The sequence below is a fragment of the Macaca mulatta genome, chromosome X, assembly GCF_049350105.2.
Source record: "Macaca mulatta isolate MMU2019108-1 chromosome X, T2T-MMU8v2.0, whole genome shotgun sequence".
Classification (NCBI taxonomy): domain Eukaryota; kingdom Metazoa; phylum Chordata; class Mammalia; order Primates; family Cercopithecidae; genus Macaca; species Macaca mulatta.
Window position 1 is genome coordinate 157215097 of NC_133426.1, and position 11352 is coordinate 157226448.

Sequence of the window (11352 nt, forward strand, 5' to 3'; positions counted from 1 at the left end):
GATTCTAGTGCTTAGAAATAAAGAGGAGGGTGTTCCTGGAACCCTCCTCCCTCCAGGTCCCCAGCTGGGCCCTGTGGCAGCCAAAGGGGGCACTCCCTCTAGGAAGGAGATGGATATGCAGTGAATCCACTGCTTGACTGAATTAAGTCCTCTCTTTTCCTCATTCCCCCTCTCCTCAGCCAGGTCCTCTTCCTTGTTTGGCTGAAACAGCCCACAAAGTGCTTGCCTCCTTCTGAGAGGGTGTGCCCTCCATGCCTAGCATCCAAGAACACAGGCTTTCCTTTACTTGCTCAGGTCGTCATTCAGCAGATGTTTCCTGGTGTCTCCTGGGCCCCAGGCCCTGTGCTAGTTGCAAGGAAGCCCACGTGAGACACTCAAGTAATCACCCAGACAGTGGCTGTGGCTGTGAGAAGCACCACAAAGAGGACCAGAGGGAGAAAGGAAAATGTAAGCCAGAAGTCGGGGAGTCTCCCAAGGAAGGTGTTGGGGACTGGGCTGAGGTCCGGAGGGTGAGTGGTACTTGTTTAGGCATAAGAGAGGAGGGAGAGGTTCTGAGGCAGTGGGAACAGCAGGTATGCGCCCCCAATGAGGGAAAGGAGAGAAGGCCGAGTTGGTATTTAGAGTTAAAAAGAGGCTGGGTGCGGTGGCTCTTGCCTGTAATCCCAGCACTTTGAGAGGCTAAGGCGGGAGGATCAGGAGGTCAAGAGATCAAGGCCATCCTGGCCAACATGGTGAAACCCTGTCTCTACTAAAAATACAAGAATTAGCTGGGCGTGGTGTAATTCCAGCTACTCGGGAGGCTGAGGTGGGAGAATCGCTTGAACCAAGGAGGTGGAGGTGGCAGTGAGCTGAGATTGTGCCACTGCAATTCAGCCTAGAGACAGAGCGAGATTCAGTCTAAAAAAAAGAGTGAAAAAGAGGCCACGTGCAATAATTCCAGCACTTTGGGAGGCCGAGGCAGGTGGATCACCTGAGGTCAGCAGTTCGAGACCAGCCTGTCCAACATGGCAAAATCCTGTCTTTACAAAAGATACAAAATTAGCTGGCCATGGTGGCGCCCACCTGTAATCCCAGCTACTTGGGAAGCTCAGGCAGGAGAATTGCTTGAACCCAGGAGGCAGAGGTTGCAGTGAGCCGAAATCGCACCACTGTACTCCAGCCTGGGCGGCAAAGCGAGACTCCATCTCAAAAAAAAAAAGGTGAACAGGAGGCTACAGAGACGGGAAGGGCCGTGTCTGGGATCCTTACCGCAGTGAGAGGAGAAGCCATTGGAAAACTGACATGATGCTCAGAATTACAATTTGAAGAAAGGTCATGCTTGCTATTGGCTGGAGGGTGACTGGGAGGTAGGTGGGGTAAAAATTCAGTTACTTTTCCCCACCCTCACTACCAATATCCCAAATCTAAGCCCACACCAGCTTTGGCCTGCAACCTCTCCTAAAGGATCTCTGGCCTCTGGCCCATCCCCTACAGCAGCAGGGAGAGTTTTCTCAAATATAGTCTTGACTGGGTCACATCCTTACTCAAAATCCCGTCATGGGCCGGGCGCGGTGGCTCACGCCTGTAATCTCAGCACTTTGGGAGGCCGAGGCAGGTGGATCACGAGGTCAGGAGAACGAGACCATCCTGGCTAACACGGTGAAACCCCGTCTCTACTAAAAATACAAAAAATTAGCTGGGCAAGGTGGCGGGCGCCTGTAGTCCCAGCTACTCGGGAGGCTGAGGCAGGAGAATGTCGTGAACTCGGGAGGTGGAGCTTGCAGTGAGCCAAGAACTCGCCACTGCACTCCAGCCTGGGTAAAAGAGTGAGACTCTGTCTCAAAAAAAAAAAAAAAAAAAAAAAAAAAAAAAAAAAAAAAGAAAGAAAAGAAAATGTGGTACCTATACACAATGGAATACTATGCAGCCACAGACAAGAATGAGATCTTGTCCTTTGCAGGGACATAGATGGAGCTGGAGGCCCTTATCCTTAGCAAACTAACACAGGAACCAAAAACCAAACTCTGCAGGTTCTCACATGTAAGTGGGAGCTAAATGATGAGAACACGTGGACACAAAGCGGAAAACAGCACACACTGGGGCCTACTGGAGGGTGGAGAGCAGGAGGAGGGAGAGAAACAGGAAAAATAAGTAATGGGTACTAGGCTTAATTCCTCAGTGATGAAAATAATCTGTACAACAAACCCTCATGACACAAGTTTACCTATGTAACAAAGCTACACGTGTACCCCTGAACTTCAAAGTTAAAAAAAAGAAGAGTCTTAAATTCAGCTGATTAAAAAAAAAAAAAAACAAAGCCGGGCATACCTGTGGTCCCAGCTATGCGGGAGGATCTCTTGAGCCTGGGAGTGGGAGGCTGCAGTGAGCTATGATCATACCACTGCACTGCAGGCTGGGCAACACAGCGATATCCTGTCTCTTTATTATTATTATTATTTTGAGATGGAGTTTCGCTCTTGTTGCCCAGGCTGGAGTGCAATGACACGATCTCTGCTCACTGCAACCTCTGCCTCCTGGGTTCAAGCGATTCTCCTACCTCAGCCTCCCGAGTAGTTGGGATTACAGGCATGCACCACCACGCCTGGCTAATTTTGTATTTTTAGTAGAGACAGTTTCTTCATGTTGTTCAGGCTGGTCTCGAACTCCCAACCTCAGGTGATCCGCCCGCCTCGGCCTCCCAAAGTGCTGGGATTACAGGTGTGAGCCACGGCGCCTGGCCACCTTTTTATTATTTTTATTTGTTGGTGTATTTATTTATTTTTGAGTTGGAGTCTTGCTCTGTCACCCAGGCTGGAGTGCAGTGATGTGATCTTGGCTCACTGCAATCTCTGCCTCCCGGGTTCAAACGAGTCTCATGCCTGAGCCTCCTGAGTACCCGAGATTACAGGCGCAAGCCACCACACCCAACTAATTTTTGCGTTTTTGGTAGAGACAGAGTTTTACCATGTTGGCCAGGCTGGTCTCCAACTCCTGACCTCAAGTGATCCACCCACTTCAGCCTCCCAAAGTGCTGGGATTATAGGCATGAACCACCGTGCCCAGCCTGAGATCCTGTCTCTCCCAAAGAAAAATCCTGTTATGGCTTCCCATTGCCTGCTGGTGAGAAGCAGTGGATGACAACCTCTGCCATGAACAGCCTTGGTCTGTCCAGGCTGTGCCCCACCTCTATGTCCCCAGAGCAGCTCTCACTGCACCCCTCCCCTGACATCCCAGCCTTCGGGTCCTCCCACCAGTTCACAGTAAACTTGCCCACAGCCTGGGGTAATTGGCTCATTTACTGCCCATGGAAACCTCACTAACTCTCTGCATCTATTTCAAAATTACCTCTTTTGTTCATACAGCCTTTCCGGACCCCACGCCACCCACAATCAGACATAAAGCCTTCCTCTCAGCCTTTGCTGGCTCTGCCTGCTTGTCCCTCTATTTGGCATTGGCATTTATTTCATGCACACTCCATTGCAGGTGTGTCTGCCCTCCCTCCATTGCAAGTTTCTTGAGGGTGGGGAGTCTGCCTTGGGAATCTGTGGAAGTCCTCTTGCGTTGGGGCCTACTTAGAACATGGTAAAGGAGTGGTCAAGGTCAATGGAAAACACATTCACTTGTTCAACAAATTATAATGGAATGCCTGTTCTGTGCCACATAGGGGGACACAGTGGAAAACAGCAGACTGAGGTCCTTGCCCTCATGGCGCTCACTGTCTCCTGGGGAGCCAGTGTGAAGGTGCTGTACCACAGCGGGCGTGAATTGGGTGTGGAAAAACCAAGCAAGCAAAAGAGAGGCAGGCAATGTGGAGCTGGGGATTTTGATTCGCAGTAGGGTGCTCAGGGAAGGTGACACATTTGAGCAAAGATGGAAGGGAGGTGAGGGCAGGATCCTGGTAGATGTGTGGGAGAGTGTCCCAGGTAGAGGGCAGAGCAAGCAGCAAGGTAGGTAGCAAGGTCCTGAGGTGGCTGTTCCTGAGTGAGGTTGACAGCAGGGTGAGGAGAGATAGAATCACGTGTGTGTGCTGGGTGGTGGCGGAGAGGGGAGGGCAACCTGTGCAAACCCTTGAGGGCCATTGGTAAGATGGAGGCTTCCCCTGAGGAGATGGGGAGCCCCCAAAGTGTCCTGAGCCCTGCCTCTGTGTCCCCAGAGCACCTCGGGCCCCAGGGCGAGGCATCTGCATTTCACCAGATAGCTGTGCCCCGGGTCCACTCCGGACTTCCTTCATCCCAGCCCCCTGAGGAGGGACAAGGTTTGATTTAGCAGGACCCGTCTGACTACTGTGCCCAGGGCAGAGTGAAATTGGGGAAGAGGGACTGACACTCATGGTCATGACAAATGCCATCCTTTTTAGAGTCACACATAAAGGACCTTTGCAAGGCCACCTTTCAGACTTGTTTGCTGTTTGTGGGGTTTATTTTGGTGGGGGGGAGGAGGGAGGTGGGCGGAGGCAGGACTGGCATGCTGCCTTGGGGGTACCTTTGTGAAGCCCCACCAGCAATGTGAAGAATGTTGATGCGGCCGGTGCAGTGTCTCACACCTGTAATCCCAGCACTTTGGGAGGCCGAGGCAGGTGGATCACCTGAGGTCAGGAGATCGAGACCAGCCTGGCCAACATGGTGAAACCCCAACTCTACTAAAAATACAAAAATTAGCCTAGTGTGGTGGTGGGCATCTGTAATCCCAGCTACTCAGGAGGCTGAGGCAGGAGAATTGCTTGAACCTGGGAGGTGGAGGTTGCAGTGAGCTGAGATCGCACCACTGCACTCTATCCTGGGCGACAGAGCCAGACTCCATCTCAAAAAAAAAAAAAAAAAAAAAAAGGAATGTTGATGCTGTAAGAGACCACAGAGAGCAGTTCCTGCTCCCCTTTTATTGATAACAACCAGGCCCAGGTGGAGCACAGTGGCTCATGCCTGTAATCCCAGCACTTTGGGAGGCCGAGGCGGTGGATCACCTGAGGTCAGGAGTTCGAGACCAGCCTGACCAACATGGAGAAACCCCATCTCTACTAAAAATACAAAAAGTATTAGGGTGTGGTGGCGGATGCCTGTAATCCCAGCTACTCGGGAGGCTGAGGCAGGAGAATCACTTGAACCCAGGAGGTGGAGGTTGCAGTGAGTGAGATCATGCCATTGCACTCCAGCATAGGAGACAGAGGGAGACTCCTTCTCCAAAAAAGGGAAACAAAAACAAAACAAAACAAAAAAAGGAATCAGGCCCAGAAAGAGGGAATGAGGAGCATTTAAAAAATGGCAACTGTTGCAGATCACGAGGTTAGGAGTTTGAGACCAGCCTGACTAACGTGGTAAAATCCTGTCTCTACTAAAAATACAAAAAAAAAAAAAAAAAAAAAATTAGCCGGGCTTGGTGGTGGGCGCCTATAATCTCAGCTATTCTGGAGGCTAAGGCAGAAGAATTGCTTGAACCCAGGAGGCGGAGGTTGCAGTGAGCCGAGACTGCGACACTGCATTCCAGTCTGGGCGACAGTGTGAGACTCCGTCTCAAAAAAAAAAAAAAAAAAAAAAAAAAAAAACAACAACAAAAAAAACCAGAATTAAAAATGGCAACTGCAGGCCAGGCATGGTGGTTCACACCTGTAATCCCAGCACTTTGGGAGGCCGAGGCAGGTGGATCACCGGAGCTCCAGAGTTCGAGACTAGCCTGACCAACACAGAGAAACCCTGTCTCTCCGAAAAATAGGAAATGAACTGGGCATGGTGGCAGGTGCCTGTAGTCCCAGCTACCCAGGAGGCTGAGGCAGGAGAATCGCTTGAACCCAGGAAGCAAGAGGTTGAAGTGAGCCAAGATCATACCATTGCACTCCAGCCTGGGCAACAAGAGTGAAACTCCATCTCAAAAACAAAAAATAGTCCGGGCGCGGTGGCTCATGCCTGTAATCCCACCACTTTGGGAAGCCGAGGCAGGCGAATCACTTGAGGTCAGGAGTTCGAGACCAGCCTGGTCAATGTGGAGAAACCCTGCCTCTACTGAAAATATAAAAATTAGCCAGGCGTGGTGGCACACTTCCATAATCTCAGCTATTTGGGAGGCTGAGACAGGAGAATCGCCTGAACCCGGGAGGCGGAGGTTGCAGTGAGCAAAGATTGCTGCTATTGCACTCCAGCCTGGGCAACAGGAGCGAGACTCTGTCTCAAAAATAAATAAATAAATAAATAAATAAATAAATAAATAAATAAATAAATAAAAATGGCAACTGCAATCCCATTTAGAGAGTGGCTCCTCCTCTCCCCACCGCAGGAATCCTTTCGGTTCAGGTAAAGAGAAACAGCTTGTACCTTTACATTACACATTACAGGGGGTAGACACAGAAGGGCCTCAGTCACTAGCCAGTCGGAAACTGTGTGGGTGGAGGGTGGGGACTACAGCCTGCTGCATGTGCAGGCCTTCTGGATGGGATGGGGCTTGGAGGTGAGAATCTAGACTGGGTAACCCAGCAGCATGGTGAAGACTTCAAGGCGGGACAAGGCAGGGCTGTTCGGTAATGCGGTGGCCGGTGGGAGATATCCCATTGGAGCGTCCCCTCCCTTCTGCTCCCTTCCCCTCCTCTGAGGGAGACCGGTGCCTAGAAGGTCAAGGGCCCTTCAGTTTCATCTCCATCTTCCCCACAGGCCCCGGCCGGCCTGGAACGTCACTGGCCCTTGATGGGCTTTTGTAGATTAGGATTGTATTCCCACAAGGCACTGGCGTGGAGAGTAAAAAGTAGGAAATCCTTTGGTCACTGACCCACTTCCCACTTTTCATTCAATATGAAAGGAGCCCGGAGCAGGGACGTGGTGGCGCTGGTGCTGCTAAAGAGGCCTGCGTCATTCTGATCAGCCCTGGCTTCCGCGCGCTCCTTTCTCTTGCTGACTCGGCGGCCTGTTTGTCCCAGCCCTGGGCAAGAGCAGTGCTGTGGGAGGGAGCCGCCCCGGTGGCTCCTTTCCCACCGTCCCGGCCGCCTTGGGGGTCTGGTGGGGAGGGGGTGAGGGAAGTCGGGAGTGGCAACGGACTTGCAGCCATCTGGTGAAATGCAGACGCCCGGTCCGGCGCCGTGGCTCACGCCTGTAATCCTGGCACTTTAGAAGGCCGAAGTGGGTGGATCACCTGAGGTCAGGAGTTCGAGACCAGCCTGGCCAACATGGCGAAACTCCGTCTCTACTAAAAATACAAAAATTAGGCCGGGCGCGGTGGCTCACACCTGTAATCCCAGCGCTTTGAGAGGCCGAGGCGGGCGGATCACGAGGCCAGGAGTTCAAACCAGCCTGGTCAACATGGTGAAATCCTGTCTCTACTAAAAATACAAAAATTAGCTGGACGTGGTGGCTACTCGAGAGGCTGAGGCAGGAGAATCGCTTGAACTTGGGAGGTGGAGGTTGCAACGAGCCGAGATCGCACCATTGCACTCCAGCCTGGGTGACAGAGCAAGACTCCGTCTCAAGAAAAAAAAAAAAAAAAAAAAAAAAGGTACCCCGGCGTGGTGGTGGGCGCGCCGCCTGGGGCCCGAGGCGCCGTCGGGGCTCTAGGCACCCGCGGCCTAAACTGTGCGATGTGGGCAGGAGAGGTAGTGGAGGCCGGTTTCAGCCGCCGGGTTCCCCGCGGGTCTCTCTCGCCGCTGTTTGGAACCAGAAAACCTCTTCTGGAGGGCGCTGGCTGCTCTCGCCAGCTCACCAAAGGCCGCGGCACCCACAGTGGAGCTAAGCTATCAAGAGAGGACAAATGTGGCACTTAGTAAAGGTCAAGAGACCAGAGTTCCCGCCCTGGCTCAGCCACTGACCCATGTGGGGATTTGGGCAAATCTCCAGGCCGCTGGGCCCTCTGTGCCACGAGGAGGCTGGGTTGGAGGGCCTGGAAGAGTCTTCCCAGCGGTGCAGCTCTACGGATCCATTCTAATAGAGAACCACCTCTGAGAAGGTTTTCCCCTCTACGGGAAAAACAAGTAGAGCTGGAATGCAATTTCCACCAAAGAGCAGATGGGGAGAGGAGGTGACCAGGGGTGTGGTAACAGGGAGGGGCGAGGGGAGGCACCTGGTGGTGAAGTAGTTCACAGGAGGCTAAGCGGTGTGCGGCAGGGTTCCTGAGAAGGCCTGGAAGCCAGTAAAGACTCCCTATCCCTGAAGATGTGCACTTACAAGGACTCCGAATTTACAAAGGTTCCTAGATGCCATATTGAAAAATCTTGTTTCATTGTAGGGTCTTCACAGCAAGTTCCCTTAATGCTTATATACACAATTTTATTTTATTTCTTCGGTTTTTGTTGTGTTGTTGTTGTTTTGTTTTGCTTGTTTGTTTTTGGAGACAGAGTCTCACTCTACCCCAGGCTGGAGTGCAGTGGCATGATCTCGACTCACTGCAACCTCCGCCTCCTGGGTTCAAGCGATTCTCGTCCTTTGGCCTCCCCACCTCGGCCTCCCAAAGTGCTAGGATTACAGGCATGAACCACCTCGTCCAGATTATTTCTTTGTTTTGAGACAAGGTCTCACCATATTGCCCAGGCTGGTCTGGAACTCCTGGCCTCAAGTGATCCTCCCGCTTCAGCCTCCCAAACTGCTGGGATTACAGATGTAAGCCACTGCATCTGGGATATATATACACACACATATATACACACACACACACACACACAAATATATATACATATATAAAAAATATATACACATATATAAATATATACAAATATATATACATATATAAAATACATATACACATATAAATATATGCACATATATAAACATACATATATACATATACATATATATACACACACACACACAGATATATAGATATATATTTGAGATGAGATCGCACTGTGTTGCCCAGGCTGGTCTTGAGCTCCTGGGCTCAACCAGTCCTCCCACTTCAGCCTCTCAAGTAGCTGAGACTACAAGTGGGTGCCACTACATCTGGCTTCCCTTAATATATTTTAAATTATTCAACAATCCCATTCCACCCCTACCCCCCCCCCCCCATATCCACTCTGGCTACACTTCCATTGATTTTTTTAGATGGGGGTCTCACTATGTTTCCCAGGCTGGTCTCAAACTCCTGGCCTCAGGTGATCCTCCTGCCTTGGCCTCCCAAAGTGCTGGGATTATAGGTGTGATTCTTCCGCCCGCCCCCCAAGATGGAATCTCACTCTGTCATACAAGCTGGAGTGCAGTGGTGCGATCTTGGCTCACTGCAACCTCTGCCTCCTGGGTTCAAGCAATTCTCTGCCTCAGCCTCCTGAGTAGCCAGGATTACAGGTGCCTGCCACCACGCCCAGCTAATTTTTGTATTTTTAGTAGAGATGGGGTTTCGCCATGTTGGCCAGGCCGGTCTCGAACTCTTGACCTCAGGTGATCCATCCACCTCGGCCTCCCAAAGTGCTGGGATTACAGGTGTGACCCACCGTGCCTGGCCAGGCATGATTCTTAAAAGGAGGCTGGGCTGGCCCAAGGTACCCAAATGAAGACTTTGGGGACTATGGGAGGGTGGGTGGAGTGGGTAGGGGGTGGGCCAGGGGACCAGGGTTTCATCTTTGTTGAACGATGAGGATTTCCCTTAGTCTTTTAGGGGCCTTGAACTGACAGGGACTGAAAACCTCTTTAAATAGCATTTGCCACATTTCATCCCATTTCTTATTTACTTCTAATGTTTTCGTAACTTCTCTAGGCAGCCAAGCAGCTTAAGGGATTCTGGTTTGAGGTTCTCCTATGTGGATGGACTTTGCCTGTTTCCAGGTAGGGCCAGGGCAGAGGCCTAGAGTATCCTTCCTTCCCTCAAGCCCTCGCACGCTGACCTGGGTGCTGCTTCTGGAGGTACCCTCAAGCCAATGGGCATTGAGCTTTGCTGCAGAGAAGGCAGCAGCCTGCCTTGGGCTCCCTGAGTCCAGGGTGTGCCCAGGCATCCCTGGCTTTCTGTCACTTTTTCTTTTCTTTTCTTTTTTTTTTTTTTTTTTTTTTACACCTTCCAAACTAGTCTTTAGGCCTCTCCTGGTTGGCCTTTGGTGACAAGCAGACTGTTTTCATTCAGTCTCCCTCACCACCAAGACTGGCAGTGGTCTGGGTGGATGAGGCAGGTGGAATCTCCTTTGATAGAGGACACTAAAGCTCGGAGCCCTCAGGTGACAGGTGAAAAGGCATGCCAGGAAGTCAGTGACAGAGCCCAAAGCCTCTATCTTGTCCCTTTCTTCCAGCCTTACCTCCCACTCCATCTCATCTCCCTTCTGTTACTTATTAGTAGACATGCAATACATGTACATGAAAGTGTCTGCTGAGGCAGGAGCCCACTGGGCCACAGGCCCTGCTCAGGCATGTTGCCGCACATAGGTGGGTATTAAGGAGAAAATCTGGCTGTGAGGAACCTCCATTGGTGGGTAGGCGGCTGGGGGGATGGGGAGGAGCAGGGAGCCATCTTGGATCTCTGTCACTCAGCGATGTCATAGTCATGTTCTATGAGTTCATGTTCTGACAATGACCAGTTTGGAGTTTAGCTTCAGACCAAGTGCTTCAACTCCATATAAGAGGTAGCTTTCTCGAGAGCAGAGATCGAAATATTTCCTATGCAAAGGATGGAAATACTTCCTGCGCGTAAGCGCAATCCTTTCATCATTCGAAGTATGTGGGGAGAAATAGATGATCAATGGGCAGCTTTGGGGTAGTGGGGTGGGGAAGCATGGGTCTTGAGGGTGGTATCTGGGTGCCAGTTTAGGTTGGGAGATGCTCTTATTTCTCTGGTTTGTCCTTGAAGCTGCTGCCTCTGGGAATGCCCTGGGTGTACCCATACATGAGTACAAGCATACATGTGCTGCTTGTGAGTTGGCATGGGCTTGTGTGACCCTTGTCATCCATCCAAGGGCGCACCACTCTGATTCCCCCACCATGGTGCCTGCCAACTGTGCCAAGTGTCACTTGCCACGGTGGGCAGTTGCTGGACCCCAACTTGGATCCCTGGTCTAGAAAGGCCTGGCAACCTTGAGAGGCTAGGGTGCTCTGGCAGAGGGCAGGTATTGGTCAGATCGCTTGTGGAAACCCTGCTCCCCTCTAGGCCTTGTGGAGACAGGGGAAGAGGGAGTGGCTCGGGCAGGTCAGGCCCTGGGAACCTGGTTGTAGAAGGAGCAGGGAGGGGCTGTCTGGAGAAAAGGCCTGGCCTGCCATGAACTCTCTGAAGTGTGAGGGATTACCCTATGAGGCGATGTTGACCTTAAGGCTCAGAGGTGGCTGAAGATGGAAGGAACTGCCATGAAGGAAGATGGAAAGCTCCCTATGACTGGTGGTATGCAAGCAGAAGGCAGGCAACCACTCAGCTGGTTCTAACAGGATAGAGGGATGGATGAGGTGGCCTTATGGAAAATTCATGTTCTGGTGGGGCTTATTTCTGAATATAGGA